A 15,483-nucleotide genomic window follows, 5' to 3' on the forward strand; every position below is an offset into this window, starting at 1 on the left:
TGGCATCCAAATACGATCTCCTCCTACATAGGGGAGGTTGCGGCCAAGATGGGATTGTATTTCAAACTTTTATAGGGAGGAGAAATATGTACTTGGTTATTGACCACATATTAGTATCCACCCGGATATATTAAGGTGTGGAAACCCCACCATCGTCCCCTCCATTCTGAGTGACCACAGCCTTTTGGCTTTACCTTTGTTCTTTTGGGGCACAAAGGGTGAAGCTTTCTCCATAGCGGCAAATATTACTCCATTTAGGAATAATGGAACTAGAACTAAGTGGAAGGGTGTTGAACCAAGAAGGACACTAAAGCAAATAATGACACATAACCAGGGTGAAATCGCCTATTGTCTTCAGAACGGTATTTCTCCAACTGTATTAATAAGTACTTTTAACTGCATAACCATGTATATTAAAGGACTTCTAACTAGGCAGCCCGGTAACACAGCTACCTGTCCCAAAGCACTCCAGGTGCTCAAATATGACTATCCAAAACACTGTGAGATGCATTGGTGATCAAATCCCTAAGACAATAATATAAAATATCTCTAGTGAATAGGAAAAAGGTTTTACAGAAAGAAGCATGGAATAATCTGATAACCTCAACTGAAACAGAGAATAGCATACTCTTTTGAGACACTGTAAATGCATTTTTTTTAAAAAAATGATGATGTACCAGAGTTTGGTTCATTTATCCCGGCAGAAAAATGGATGACACACTTCTCTGGAATCTTTAACAACGCCGAGGAGATAGTGGGGGGATTAAATAGGGACGCCAATGAAGAGAGGATTTGCATCTTAGATATCAAATGTGCAGAGGTTGTACTGGCAATTCAGGAGAGCACCGGGGGGCGGGCACCAGGTCCAGACGGAGACCCAGTAGACGTCTATAAATCTGAACTGGAACCGGAATTATGGGGATCCATTTTAGCTAGAGTGTTCAACTCAGCCGCAAAAGAAACAACACCACAAACATGAGGTGAGTCTATTATTGTCCCAATATATAAAAAGGGGGACAAAACTCACCCAAAAAATTATCGCCTGATTTCCGTCCTGGATATTTCTTTAAAAGTCATGAGTAGGGTTCTAATTAAAAGGTTGGAGGAATGGGTTGAAGAGCATTGCATCCTAACGCCTGTGCAGTACGGGTTCCGAAAATATCTGGGGACAGTTGAATGATGACTTTATCTGGAGCTCCTCATCAGCAAATACACTAAGGCAAAGATGGGTTCCATTTATCTATGCTTTGCCGATTTGAGTAGAGTCTTCTATTTAGTGGCCCACAACCTACTATGGAAAACCCTGATCAACCTGGGAGCACCTTGCTTGGGCAATTGTTAACTTTCTTTCACGCTTATACAAAAACTAACCAGCGTGGTTCGCTTTGGCCACCAGGCAGAATGTACCCCTAAATTTAAATTGGGTCTGGTTATACGAGAAAGGATGTGTGCTAGCCCCAATTTAATTCTCCCTTTTTATTAACGAGGTTGATACATACCAGCAGAAAATTCAAGTTGATGTACCCAGGGTGGCTGGTCGTCTGATACCTGTATTATTATATGCGGACGACGCAGTACTATTGGCATGGACCCCAGTAGGCCTCCAAAGATTGATGGATAGTTTTTCAGGTTTTATGGAACAACGGAGGATGGTAATCAACAAATCGAGAACGTTTACCATGGTATGTGGGCCTAAAAAGAAACCTGTAGAACCTTTCGAATAGTTGGTTCCCCAATTTGTACAGTAAACTCTTTCTTCTATCTTGGTATACTGTTTTCAGATAACGGAACATGGTCCCAACATATCATAAATACAAATGTTAAAGTTAAAATGATTAGGGCCATGTCATTTAGACAAAACCATAGAGCAAAAATGGAACTAAGTAAACCAACTGTGGCTTTATACAAAACATATATGTTAGAAGAGGGAATTAATGGTTATCTGTTGCATGTGACTCACCCTGCAGCATTGGTTCATTTTATTGAGGCTGAGATGTGGTATTGTACATTATTGTTTTGCTTTCCCAAAAATAAAGATACGTCCTTCATATAAGGTGCCCTGTCCTTATGATAATAAGAGTAAACACAGCATGCTGCACTTTATATTGTTCTGCAAATTTTACTGTAATTTTAGGAATTTTCATGGGAAGCCCCTGTTTGTTAACCGTGGAAACAGGTCCAATAAATTGGCTATGAAATTCCTTGTTAGTCTAGAAGATCCTTTGACATGTTATAGCACTGCCATGTATATTTTAAAATCTATTTCCGCAAGGGAAATCTTTGTGTTATAAATTAGTAATGGATGACACCAATGTATGTACTTCTTTTTTAATATGCACCAATTTGTATTTATTATATTGTCTGTGCTTTTTTGGCTGTTTTTTAATAGTCGAATAAAGATTTTTTTTGAATTTGACTATTCTCATTCATTGCCGTCACTACTCCACCTCTGCGCCCACTACTTGGAACTGTCAATGAATGTACTTTTGGCAAATTCTGTCTTTCCCCATACAAAGGAACTATGGGACCAATTGTCACTGGTACTGTCAATGCTTCTGGCATTCAGGCGTAACTGATTTATTTTCTGAACCTGCTCCAGTCCGGCCTCAGTCAACAAATTTGTTTCATTTTCTCTCCCCACACCAGCTATTTTGATAACCTGGGGAGTCAGAGGGATTCCCATCTGTGGAGCACTTGGGGTTATTTGTCCTAATATTTCTTCATAAGGCGAAGGTCTTTTAGTCATCACAGCCTCCAACAATTCATTATCCTGAGAATTATTCATATCATCTCTAAAACTAGAAATCTCTATATTCTTCTTTTTCTCTTTATTCTTCCCTCCTTTCTGATCATCGGCAACTAAAACTGGATACAACCCTTCAGCTACTACTGTTCTCCTCCATCTTTCAACTTTTTTTCCCTACTTTCAAATGGATAACCATGTTGCTAACTCCTGTATCTTCCCTTACCTCCTCTATATTTCTCTCTTTCAAATGCCTCAATTTCCCATTCTTCTAATGCTTTGTACTGGGTCAATCTAGTTTTTGGTTCTAATGAATTCATTCGATATCTCAGGTTCTGCAATATCCTTACATTAAACGTAGCATGCTGTGGAAATGCTATAACAACCTTCGCCCTTTGTATACTCAACCCAATTCTCTAACCGCATACACGTATGGTATCCTCATTCCAACATCATATAAGAAGCAGACCTTTTCGGCTCCGGATCCGAATTCCCTCCCTAGTCACAATTGGTTTGTCCTTATTGAAAAAATTCTTCATTTTCTTTAGAAGCTTCCGTTTTCTAATCTTTTACACTAGTGTACATTTCTGAAACAAACAAAAACTCTTCCTGTAATTCTATGTATTCTATTTGTCAGTTCACGTCCTAAAGCAGAGCAATTCACACCAACCAACCAATCAGAGCACTGCTACTCTTCCTGTAATTCTATGTATTCTATTTGTCAGTTCACGTCCTAAAGCAGAGCAATTCACACCAACCAACCAATCAGAGCACTGCTACGTAAGCAAAGTCTCAACCTTTGCTAGAGCGGCTCACACCAACCAACCAACCAATCAGAGCTCAATACACACTTGCTGCTTGTCCAATGCCAGCACAGCCTTTTCTGACGTCAGTATTACTCCTTCTACTGACCCTCCCTTCACAGAATAATACGGCAATGTTTTCTTACTCAAATTTTCTGTTAATAACAACACAAAAACAAACGCCACCTTGTCTCTTCCACTAAATAAAGAGATAGTTTTCACCTTTTCTGAGAGTTTCCTTTACTACGAGTCCTAATAATGACCAACGTTATTTTACTCTTCACACAAGCTCCGGGTGGACCTATTACTCCTCTATGGATGAGGCCAAGATTTCACAAGAGGACTTTTTGGCGTGACAAGGGGTCTTGTTACTCTCCTGAGGATAAGGCTTTTGGAAGTGGACCCTTCGCTATTTCAGTCACTCCACTTATATACGAAATATCCCTAATATAACACCTACAGCCCTCCGTACCTTTTAGGTATTAATACAACATATAAAGTACTTCTGCAGTGTGGCTGTGTTACCACACTCTCCTGCCTACTTCATGCTAAATTCCATTGGTGGGATTCCTCAGGTTACTCCGTACCTGAACTTCCAGACATCAAAAAACGGGACACTAACTTTTTATGCTATGACATTTAATCAATATTCATTATCAAACTAATCTATAATAAATCGTACTCTGCTACCAGAAACGGATCGAGCTCGTGGTCAATACCTGATCAGGGATCAATACTCAATTCGTACATTTACAATGGCCCATACACATTTACCCAGAAACCCTGAGGCGCTTTGGTCAATTTGTTTCGTTCAATGTCTTATCTTTCCTTTGAATAATGTGAAGCGTCTTTGGAATACCTATTGTTGGACCTGCGATGGGCAAGCCCAGCACAAAGGGGGGTAGCTTGGCTCAAGTGTCAAGACAGTGAAGGCTGTAGTGCTAAGCCGGCTCTGACCCAATAATAACCCCCTGCACAGTCACACCAAAAAGAAGGACACCACACCACTGCTGTAGAAAAATACGATTCCTTTATATAAAAGTTCTCTGCTGTAAATAGGGATCAATTGGGGAAGCACATTCACATTTCATTTGTTACAGCACTCTGGGATTCAGGTTGAGAATAAATACCGTAAATAGGACTTCAGGAACACTGGTGTTGCATAAATATTAGGAATAGCTCTATCAATAAATAAAATAAATATCAGGTTTATATATCACCATTACATGAAATAATAAAGCCTGGTTCAGTTAAATGCATAACCACATTTTCATTCTGGTATCGCTGCCACCAATTACATAAATCAGGAAGTTTACATTTGCAAGATAAACCCACTTTGAAAAGGATAACAGTACTTGTGGAATTATGGGGAATGCATGCGGGCTTCTCTGGATTCACGGTACACTGGGGACTCTTTTCTGTTCACGCGGGGCCCATGCGCGTGTACCTAAAGACAAGGAAACACGGTAAATATGACATTTGGCTCTTTGCTGCCACTGGGGAAGGATGTCTGCTTGCCGGTGTGGTTTGCTTGAGCCTACGGCAATATCGCAGGCACCAGGGTAGCACAGTTTGAAGTCAGTAGACGAACGAACGGCTGCCAGCGGGGTCACTCAGTCTCAGCGCTCGCTCAGATCAACGCCGGTGCACAGTTCCTTGATCACGCAGCACCCCTCCAGGGGAAACGACCCACCTCACTACGGCTGCAATCAAATAGCGATTCTGTCGGGGCCAGCACTTCCTACGCCAGCATCAGGGTTCTCAGGGGCTTTACGGAGCTCCCTCCGACTTCCTTATACGGGGGCTGGTCCCCCCATGGCACCAGTTTCCCGGGTCTCTGGGAAAGGGCAGGGACGCTAATCCCGCCCAATGAAGGCCGGCCTCTCCCCGCCCCGGCGCACCACCTCACCTTCGATCACTGCACAACCAGGAAGCGTGCAACGCTGGTGGGGCTCGGAGACGTCCGAGTCCCCCGTGATAGGCGCTATTCACGAAGGGGGCACTGTGGAAGGTCGCGACTCGCCTTTTCTTCACAATTTCACCACCGGGGGGGAGGGGAGAAAGGCACATAAACTGGGCCACAGTCGTTTGGGGCAATGAGGCAATAGCTGGGCAGGCGCTGTAGGCACAAGGTTACTGGAACACACCTGACTGGAACACCAGTCAGGAATCCGGCTATTAACCCTTGCCACTCTACTGCCTGTGCTCTCAGCCACCTCAGGGGTCAGCAGGGCAGGTGTCACTCTGGGGTCAAGTCTGGAATCTGAATTACATCTAAAATGGCCGCCAGGGACTGGGCTTTTTATAGCCAGTGCCCTGAGGTACTGGCACAAGCTAGAAGGTTCTAGAACCTTCCCTGTCTGTGTCAATGGCATGGCACTTTTGAGGTGTCTTTTGGTAACTCAGAGCCACCGTACTGGGGCTCTGGAGCAGCCATTTTGTGTACCTGAGGAAAGTTATGAAATTCCTGTCAGGAAAGCACACCAACCTCAAAAGGTCTGGGTTCATGGAGGCTCCAATGGGAGTCACTCACATGAGGGAAACATGTGTCCACCATTTTAAGGTTAAACACACACAGGTTGCCAACCTCAGTTTTCATGTCCACAGGTTTCGCAAGGCGCCTTGTACATAGGTGCCAGAAACCTTGTGAGCAACTGGGTGTCAAGGAACACCTAGCCCCATGAAACAACACACAAAAAGGTCCTGGTAGACAAATAAAAAGCGACACATTTTGGGAGGTTCAGGGGAACAAAAGAAATCATATTGGTGAGGGGACTCTCAGAAGCAGACCGGTCCAACACGCGTCCCCCCCAGCCGAAAGTGGGGAGAACTACCCAACCCCTTGGGAGTCCTCAACACTAAGGCGGAAATACCTGGAGAGACCATCTGCATTGGCGTGGTCAACTCCGGGCCGATGTTCCACCCGAAAGTCCATTCCCTGTAGGGAGATAGACCAGCTCAACAGTTTGGGGTTTTCCCCCTTCATCTGCATGAGCCAGCGAAGCGGTCGGTGGTCTGTCTGAACAAGGAAGTGCGAACCAAACAAGTATGGTTGCAGCTTCTTCAGTGCCCGGACCACCGCAAAGGCTTCCCGCTCAATGGTACTCCACCTCTGTTCCCGGGGAAGCAGTCTCTGTGACAAAAAGACCACGGGTTGATCCAGACCCTCTTCATTGAGTTGCGCTAACACCGCCCCAATACCAATATCGGATGCATCTGTCTGGACAATGAACTCTTTTGAAAAATCTGGAGCCTTCAGGACTGGAGCTTTACACATTGCTTGTTTCAGAGTGTCGAAGGCTCGCTGGCAAACCTCCGTCCAGATGACTCTCCTGGGTTGCTTTTTGGCCGTGAGTTCTGTAAGGGGTGCCACGATAGTGCCATACCCCTTCACGAACCGTCTGTAGTAACCTGTGAGGCCCAGGAAGGCTCGAACCTCAGTCTGGGTCTTGGGGGTTTCCAGGCCATGATTGCCTCAATCTTAGCCTGAAGGGGTTGCACCTTTCCCCTGCCCACCAAGTGACCTAAGTACACTACCGACCCCTGCCCAATCTGACATTTGCTTGCCTTGATCATCAAGCCAGCCTGCTCCAGGGCCAGGAGAACGGCTCGCAAGTGCTGCAAGTGATCCTCCCAACTGCTACTGAAGACAGCTATGTCATCCAAGTAGGCAGCAGAGAATGACTCCATCCCGGTGAGGATCGTGTTCACCAGCCGCTGAAAAGTGGCAGGAGCGTTCTTGAGCCCAAAGGACATAACGCAGAACTGGTAGTGTCCATCAGGCGTGGAGAAGGCTGACCTTTCCTTGGCTCCATCAGTCATTGGAATCTGCCAGTACCCTGCAGTGAGGTCAATGGTACTGAGATATTGGGCAGCTCCCAACCGGTCAATCAATTCATCCGCCCGAGGGATCGGATGAGCATCGATCTTGGTTACCGAATTTAGTCCTCGGTAGTCCACACAGAATCGCAATTCTGGTGTGGTGCCAGGTGGAGCAGCTTTGGGCACCAAAACCACCGGGCTGGACCAAGGGCTACTTGAGGGTTTGAGGACTCCTAGTTCCAGCATCTTAGCTACTTCGCTTTGGATGCTGGCCTTCACCTTGTCGGACAGCCGGTAAGACTTGGACTTCACAGGTGGGCTGTCTCCTGTGTCCACATCATGGGTACACAGATGGGTCTTACCCAGAACAAGGGAGAACAGAGGAGCGAATGACCCCAAGACCTGGCGACATTCCTCCTGCTGCTCAGGAGTCAGAGATGGCGAGAGTTTCACTCCCTCCACCGACCCATCCTTCTCTTGAGACGCAAAAAGGTCGGGGAGAGGCTCAGTATCCTCTTCCTCCGATCCATCAGTCACCATCACCAGCATGACTTCGGGCCTCTCGTAGTGGGGCTTGAGGCGGTTGGCATGTAACACCCATTGCGGATGCCGAGGGGTCTTCACGTCCACCAGATAGGTAGCCTTGCCCATCTTCTCCAACACCTCGTAGGGGCCTGTCCAGCAGTCCTGGAGGGCTCTCAGCTCTCCAGGCTCCATCACCCACACCTTCTGTCCAGGCTCCAACTCCACTGGGTGAGCGTTGTGGTCATACCACGCTTTCATAACTGCCTGGCTGGCTTCTAAGTTGTCAGAAGCCTGCTTCCACAACTTAGCCATTTGGTTCCGGAAGGCCAGCATGTAGCTCACCACATCCTTGGGAACTTTCCGGGGAGACTTTTCCCAGGAGTCCCGCACCAGGCTGAGAGGTCCACCTACAGGGTGCCCATACAAAAGCTCGAAGGGGCTGAAACCCACTCCCTTCTGTGGCACTTCCCTGTAGGAAAAGAGCAAACAGGGTAGGAGGACGTCCCATTTCCTCCGCAGGCTCTCGGGTAGACTTCTAATCATACCCTTCATGGTTTGATTGAACCTTTCCACAAGACCATTGGCCTGTGGGTGATAAGGAGTGGTGAACCGGTAGGTCACTCCACACTCCTTCCACATTGCCCGCATATACGCTGACATGAAGTTGGTCCCCCTGTCAGACACAACTTATTTGGGGAATCCCACTTGGGTAAAGATCCCCATCAGGGCCTTCACCACTACCGGTGCAGTAATGGTTCTCAGAGGTATTGCCTCTGGATACCTTGTGGCGTGATCCACCAGTACCAGGATAAACCTGTGACCAGATGATGTCGGTGGATCTAGGGGCCCAGCAATGTCGATGCCCACCCTTTCAAAGGGGGTGCCAACGACGGGAAGTGGTTCCAGGGGAGCCTTCAGCTTCACCCCTGTTTTCCCACTAGCTTGGCATGACACGCACGACCGACAGTATGTGTCGGATGCCACCCTCATTCGAGGCCAATAAAAGTGGGGGACAAGCCGTGCAAAGGTCTTGTCCTGACCCAAGTGTCCTGCCAAGGGAATTTCGCGAGCCAACTCTAATAGGAAGGCTCGGTAACACTGTGGGACTACCAGGGCCCGTGACAATCCGTGCACTGGCGCCCCGGGTTCACTGTAGAGGAGACCATCCTCCCAGTAAACACGATAGTTCCCAGACTTGTTACCTGCTGCCTGGGCTTCAGCCTGTTGCCTCAGACCCTCGAGGGTGGGACATTCCCTCTGTCCCTTGCTCAGTTCCTCCCTGGATGGTCCTCCCTCCACTCGCCACTCAGCGGGGATAGACAGATCCTCCAACGGAACCATGTCCTCCTCCGCGGACTCCGGGTCCACCTCCTCCGGTGGCCTATCCATCTCACGTGGCACAGACATCGAGGCAGGCTCCTCCTGTCCTCGAGATGCTCCCTCATCGGCAGCTGGGTTGGCCATTGTTCCAGGCTCCAACCCATGCGACTTCTCCTCTCGAGCAGCCGCAGACCTGGTACTCACACAGGCCCAGTCAGGTGTACCCAGCATCTCAGAATGAGTCCGGTATTCCACCTCCTTCCAAGCATTGTGCTCCATATCATTGCCCAGCAGACAATTGACTGGCACGGCGGGGCCTACGGCAACTCGAAGTGAACCTGCAACCCCTCCCCACTCAAAGGGAACCTCGGCCACGGGATAGTGGCTCATTCTGCCGTCAGCCATCGCGGCTGGATGAAGTACGCCTGGAATCACTTGCTCTGAGGACACCAGATGACTCCTAACTAGAGTCATACTGGCTCCTGTATCTCTCAGAGCTTCCCCTCTATGGCCATTGATGGTGACCCATTGCCCATAGTTGGTAGTATTGGAGGGCACCTGGATCTTAGGAACCATCTCCCGATCATCCAGGGACACTAAGGTGACACCCGCCCACTCCCTCCCCTGAACTAAGGGCATCTCCTCCCCGAGCGCTACACTAGCAACTCCCGGGGCCTTTCCTCCAGTGGGAGGGGGTGGTCTCTTGGGGCATTTCACGCCTCCCTTATAATGTCCAACACCACCGCACTCAAAGCAATGGATAACCCTTGGCTGCTGACTCTGGCCAGGATTAGGGTTCTTCTGCGGGTTAGCCTTAGAGTTGGAAAATAAGCTTTTCCCCTTAAAGTTATTTTGGGGGCCTTTGGAGAACTCCTGTTTCTTGTTATCTCCCCCCTCTTTCTTCTGGGGAGCGCCCTGTCCGGACTTCTGAGAATCTCCTCCCGTCCCCCTCGTGGACACTCGGGTACTTGTCCAAATGTCCGCCTCCTCAGCAAGCTTACAGGGGCAAGTAAGTTTGCTGTCTACCAGGTGTTGCCTCAGCTCGGGAAGACTTTTCTCGAGTAGATGTTCCTTGAGTATTAGGTCGTACAACCCTCGATAGTCTTCCACCTCACTACCTTGGACCCACCCATCTAGGGCTTTCTTGGCATAATCCAGGAAGTCAACCCAATTCTGTGAGCTCAGTTTGTGGCTGCCCCTAAACCTCTGTCGGTATTTCTCTGGGGTCAACCCAAACTTTCTGATGAGCGCCACCTTCATGGCGGGGTAATCTACCTGCTCCTCCCGGTCTAGGACCAATAGGGCATCCCTACCTGTCGGAGGCATGTACCGGTATAATCCACCACCCCAATGCTTCTCATGGATCCCATGGGCTCTTAAGGAGACCTCATAGGCGGTCAGCCACTTGGCTATGTCGTCTCCAGCGGTATAACTGGCGACCACGTCCTTGGGTAAATGAGGCCTGGGCTCCCTTACAAATTCCTTTGACTTGACACCCCCCGGAGTGATGGTACGGGCCTGGAGGTCGAGCTCTCGTAGCTTGAGCTCATGTTCCATCCTCCTCCCTACTCTCCTATCTTCCATATCCAGCTTGGCCAACTCCCATCTGAACTGTCTCTCCTCTCTCCTATCGACTAACTCGGTCTCTGACAACCCTCTTGAGGATACACTGCTGCCCTCCCGTGAGGCTACCTTGGGGCTGATTGACATCTCACCCACCCCCAGGGGACATTCCGCAGTTCCCTCAATGACAGTACCTCTGTCTGACTCCTCCTCCTCTACCTTTCCCTCCAGGTGTGCTTCCACCCAGGCTCGCAGACTAGTACGGAGCTCCTCTCTTTTGGCCCCTCGCCTAACGAACACTCCCCTTTCCTGACAGAAATCCTTGAGCTGTGCCACAGTATAGGTCTCCAGCTCTGACATTTCGAATTCCATCTTGTCAGTGAAAAGTGTGGACAACCACCACGAAGTAGGTTATAAGGATATGAGACTCTGAGGGTCACCTCCACCCACCTCCAGAAGAGAATTTGGAAAAAACAAAATGTTAAATCAGAGGGCCACTGGGAGAAAACTCCGGGTGTGTACCTGTGACGCACACTGAATTATTATGGGGTACAGAACAAGCACAGCTCGCAATCCCAACCGCTGAGCACCAATTTTATGTTGGACCTGCGATGGGCAAGCCCAGCACAAAGGGGGGTAGCTTGGCTCAAGTGTCAAGACAGTGAAGGCTGTAGTGCTAAGCCGGCTCTGACCCAATAATAACCCCCTGCACAGTCACACCAAAAAGAAGGACACCACACCACTGCTGTAGAAAAATACGATTCCTTTATATAAAAGTTCTCTGCTGTAAATAGGGATCAATTGGGGAAGCACATTCACATTTCATTTGTTACAGCACTCTGGGATTCAGGTTGAGAATAAATACAGTAAATAGGACTTCAGGAACACTGGTGTTGCATAAATATTAGGAATAGCTCTATCAATAAATAAAATAAATATCAGGTTCATATATCACCATTACATGAAATTATAAAGCCTGGTTCAGTTAAATGCATAACCACATTTTCATTCTGGTATCGCTGCCACCAATTACATAAATCAGGAAGTTTACATTTGCAAGATAAACCCACTTTGAAAAGGATAACAGTACTTGTGGAATCATGGGGAATGCATGCGGGCTTCTCTGGATTCACGGTACACTGGGGACTCTTTTCCGTTCACGCGGGGCCCATGCGCGTGTACCTAAAGACAAGGAAACACGGTAAATATGACATTTGGCTCTCCGCTGCCACTGGGGAAGGATGTCTGCTTGCCGGTGTGGTTTGCTTGAGCCTACGGCAATATCGCAGGCACCAGGGTAGCACAGTTCGAAGTCAGTAGACGAACGAACAGCTGCCAGCGGGTCACTCAGTCTCAGCGCTCGCTCAGATCAACGCCGGTGCACAGTTCCTTGATCACGCAGCAAACCTCCAGGGGAAACGACCCACCTCACTACGGCTGCAATCGAATTGCGATTCTGTTGGGGCCAGCACTTCCTACACCAGCATCAGGGTTCTCAGGGGCTTTACGGACCTCCTTCCGACTTCCTCATACGGGGGCTGGTCCCGCCCACGGCAACAGTTTCCCGGGTCTCTGGGAAAGGGAAGGGACGCTAATCCCGCCCAATGAAGGCCGGCCTCTCCCTGCCCCGGCGCACCACCTCACCTTTGATCACTGCACAACCAGGAAGCGCGCAACGCCGGTGGGGCTCGGAGACGTCCGAGTCCCCCGTGATAGGCGCTATTCACGAAGGGGGCACTGTGGAAGGTCGCGACTCGCCTTTTCTTCACGATTTCGCCACCGGGGGGGGGAGAAAGGCACATAAACTGGGCCACAGTCTTTTGGGGCAATGAGGCACTAGCTGGGCAGGCGCTGTAGGCGCAAGGTTACTGGAACACGCCTGACTGGAACGCCAGTCAGGAATCAGGCTATTAACCCTTGCCACTCTACTGCCTGTGCTCTCAGCCACCTCAGGGGTCAGCAGGGCAGGTGTCACTCTGGGGTCAAGTCTGGAATCTGAATTACATCTAAAATGGCCGCCAGGGACTGGGCTTTTTATAGCCAGTGCCAACACCTATCAATTCAAATAAATCTACTTTCCTTCTATTTGGTGGATGGACCAATTAGTTGAATAGTTGGTGATAATGATTATCAATCCTAAGTTAACCATACAGTTAACTAAATAACCACAGAAACTTGAATAAAGTTATGAAGCTTTGTCTTAATAAAATGTGGTTTTTCTCAATGCATACAGTCACAAATGTAAATAATGAGACTCACAAAGGGAGAGATACACATCAGTAATATGAATGAAATAGAAGCTAATTTCTTAAATCAATTACATTATGCTTGAAGGAGTGGGTAGATTAAGAGACAGAAGTTTCAATAAAATCATATACAAAGATGCATATACCTAACGGAGGGGATAGATGAAGAGACAATAGTTTCATCTAAATAGTACGTTCAATTAGTCAAAACGGAGTGACTAGTTGGAGAGACAAAGATTCAGGAATAAAATACATTTGCAAACAATTTGCATGTATGAATCAGAGACAGAATACAAACCTATTGGTTTGTGGAAAACCACCCCTTCGGCCTAGGGGATGATGGGGGTTCCCCGAAATCGGATCAGGGAACAAAGGTTTAACCCCTTCGATGTTCATGACGAGCTCAGATCGTCATGAGGCACGGTTGAGCTGTGCTGATGATGAGCTGAGCTCGTCATGAACAATGGTAAATCTGCAAGTGCAGCACCGGGGGGGGAAACCTCTAGCAGCCAAGGTGTTAAAGGACAGGAATAGGACAGGTCAGGAATACCTAGGCCTCCCTGCAAACTGACGGACAGCAGTGCATCTCCTCTCTCTCTATCGCCAGCCTAAGCAGTAAACCCAAACCCTAAGGACACCCTATTTATACCCTAAAATTGACATTTGGTGCAAACTTTTACAGAACTCGCAAGTTGATTGGTGGATTTAGGAGGTGGTGTTGTCACACCATGGTGACTTCACCTATGATTCAGCTACGTTATTATTTCACATTTTTCCCAGGGTTTAGTTCTTAGCTTGTTCTCACGTTTTCTAAACATGTTATAAATAGACAGTCTTTCATTCAAGATTTTTAACATCATCCACAGAACGTGTCTCCGGTTCAACGACATGGACATCATTTGGCAGTCTATCATCACACTGTACTTCAACTCCGTATAATTTTCTGCGGTGCACAGCACGTATGTTTCGTCTCTGATAGAGCGGACTCACTCCTCGAATCACCCCCTCCCTCTTCAACCAATTTAATGAAGATGACACCCTTTCCAGCACACTAAAGCAAATGAAATATGAACATTTACTAATTATATGATAATGAATCCTTCACTGTTTACCACCCACCTTGCACTATTCCCCATTAATGTTACCTAGCATAAGCTTTAAGCGCAAAAAACAGAATTATTCTTTGTTTTGAAAGCAAGATGCAACATGCAATCTACAGAGTGCACATACGGCCTAGTCATGCATTTATTAGTTTTCACAGAAGCATTCTGCAAATATGTTTTAGTTTCTTCCATATATTATTTCATATTAGTGCATACATGCTCAAAGCTTTTTCCCACTTGTTTGTGTTAGGTGCATGTTAGTTCACTTACTCTTACTGTTAGTACGTATTATGGGGGTATTTAATTTGAGCAGGTTTCTTTTTCGAAATCCTGCTCCATCAGTGTCTGAAGGTACCAGTTGCGCCAATCAACCTAATCAAAATTATATACAACCGCACATCCCACCAGAGTGTACTCCTTACATATTAGTTTGGGGAAATGTCCCCCGCTCAGGCAGGCTCAATATGAATTCCATGTATCCCTAGTAAATAAAGTCTCTTGCTGGCTGAAGAGGAATTCTAACTGGTCCTATGATCTATCCAGGGAAATCATCTCTACAAGAAGAGTTAAATGGGTGGGTCCAGCATCAGTGGGTGCTGGTGACATTTGAAAGTGTTGGGCCGTAAAATGATCGTTTTACTGCGGCAAGCAAGCTCAAACATACCACGGGTGGTTTTGGGGGGTGACCCGCCCCTCCGAGAAATGTTTGAAAAAAGAGTGGACAAATGCTGCATTTTCAAGCACATTTGAGAAAGCAGGAAGGGTAATAAAGCACTACTATTGAATTATTTATCATTTAAGAAATTGCCAATTTTTATGAGCTATAGAGGACATTCTTTGAGTATGCCGATGTTATCATTTGCCCACATTAACATTTGAACTCACTAATACACTTGTAATGGTTTTATACAATATAAAAAAAACATTTGCTCTTGCAATGCAAGCAAAAACCCTTGTAGGGTGCACAGAGACTTATGCCCAGGACCGGCGTCTTATGCACACACAGTCACATTTCCCACTTTGGTGTGGCATTGCACCTTTCCGCACAGTGGAGTCTGGAGCAGAGAGAGAGAGAGAGACAGCTTCTTTGGGATGAGCGCCACTCCTTTGTTTAAAGTACACACTCAGTCCCTCGAGGAGAGAAAGAGCACCCTGTTGCACATAAATTGACACCTTAGATGAAAAATATAGCTCTTGTGCATGCTGAGACCCTGTTAAAAAGATAGACTTATCTTTTGAAAAAATTCACTGACATCATGGAGAAGAAGAAACTGCTTCCTTGCTCATAACAATAACACTCAAGAGGAGTGGCAAAAAAGTTCTGTGCACCCAGTAGGAGAGCTAGAATTTCCCTTGTG

The sequence above is a fragment of the Lissotriton vulgaris genome, chromosome 6 (assembly GCF_964263255.1).
Source record: "Lissotriton vulgaris chromosome 6, aLisVul1.2, whole genome shotgun sequence".
NCBI lineage: Eukaryota > Metazoa > Chordata > Amphibia > Caudata > Salamandridae > Lissotriton > Lissotriton vulgaris.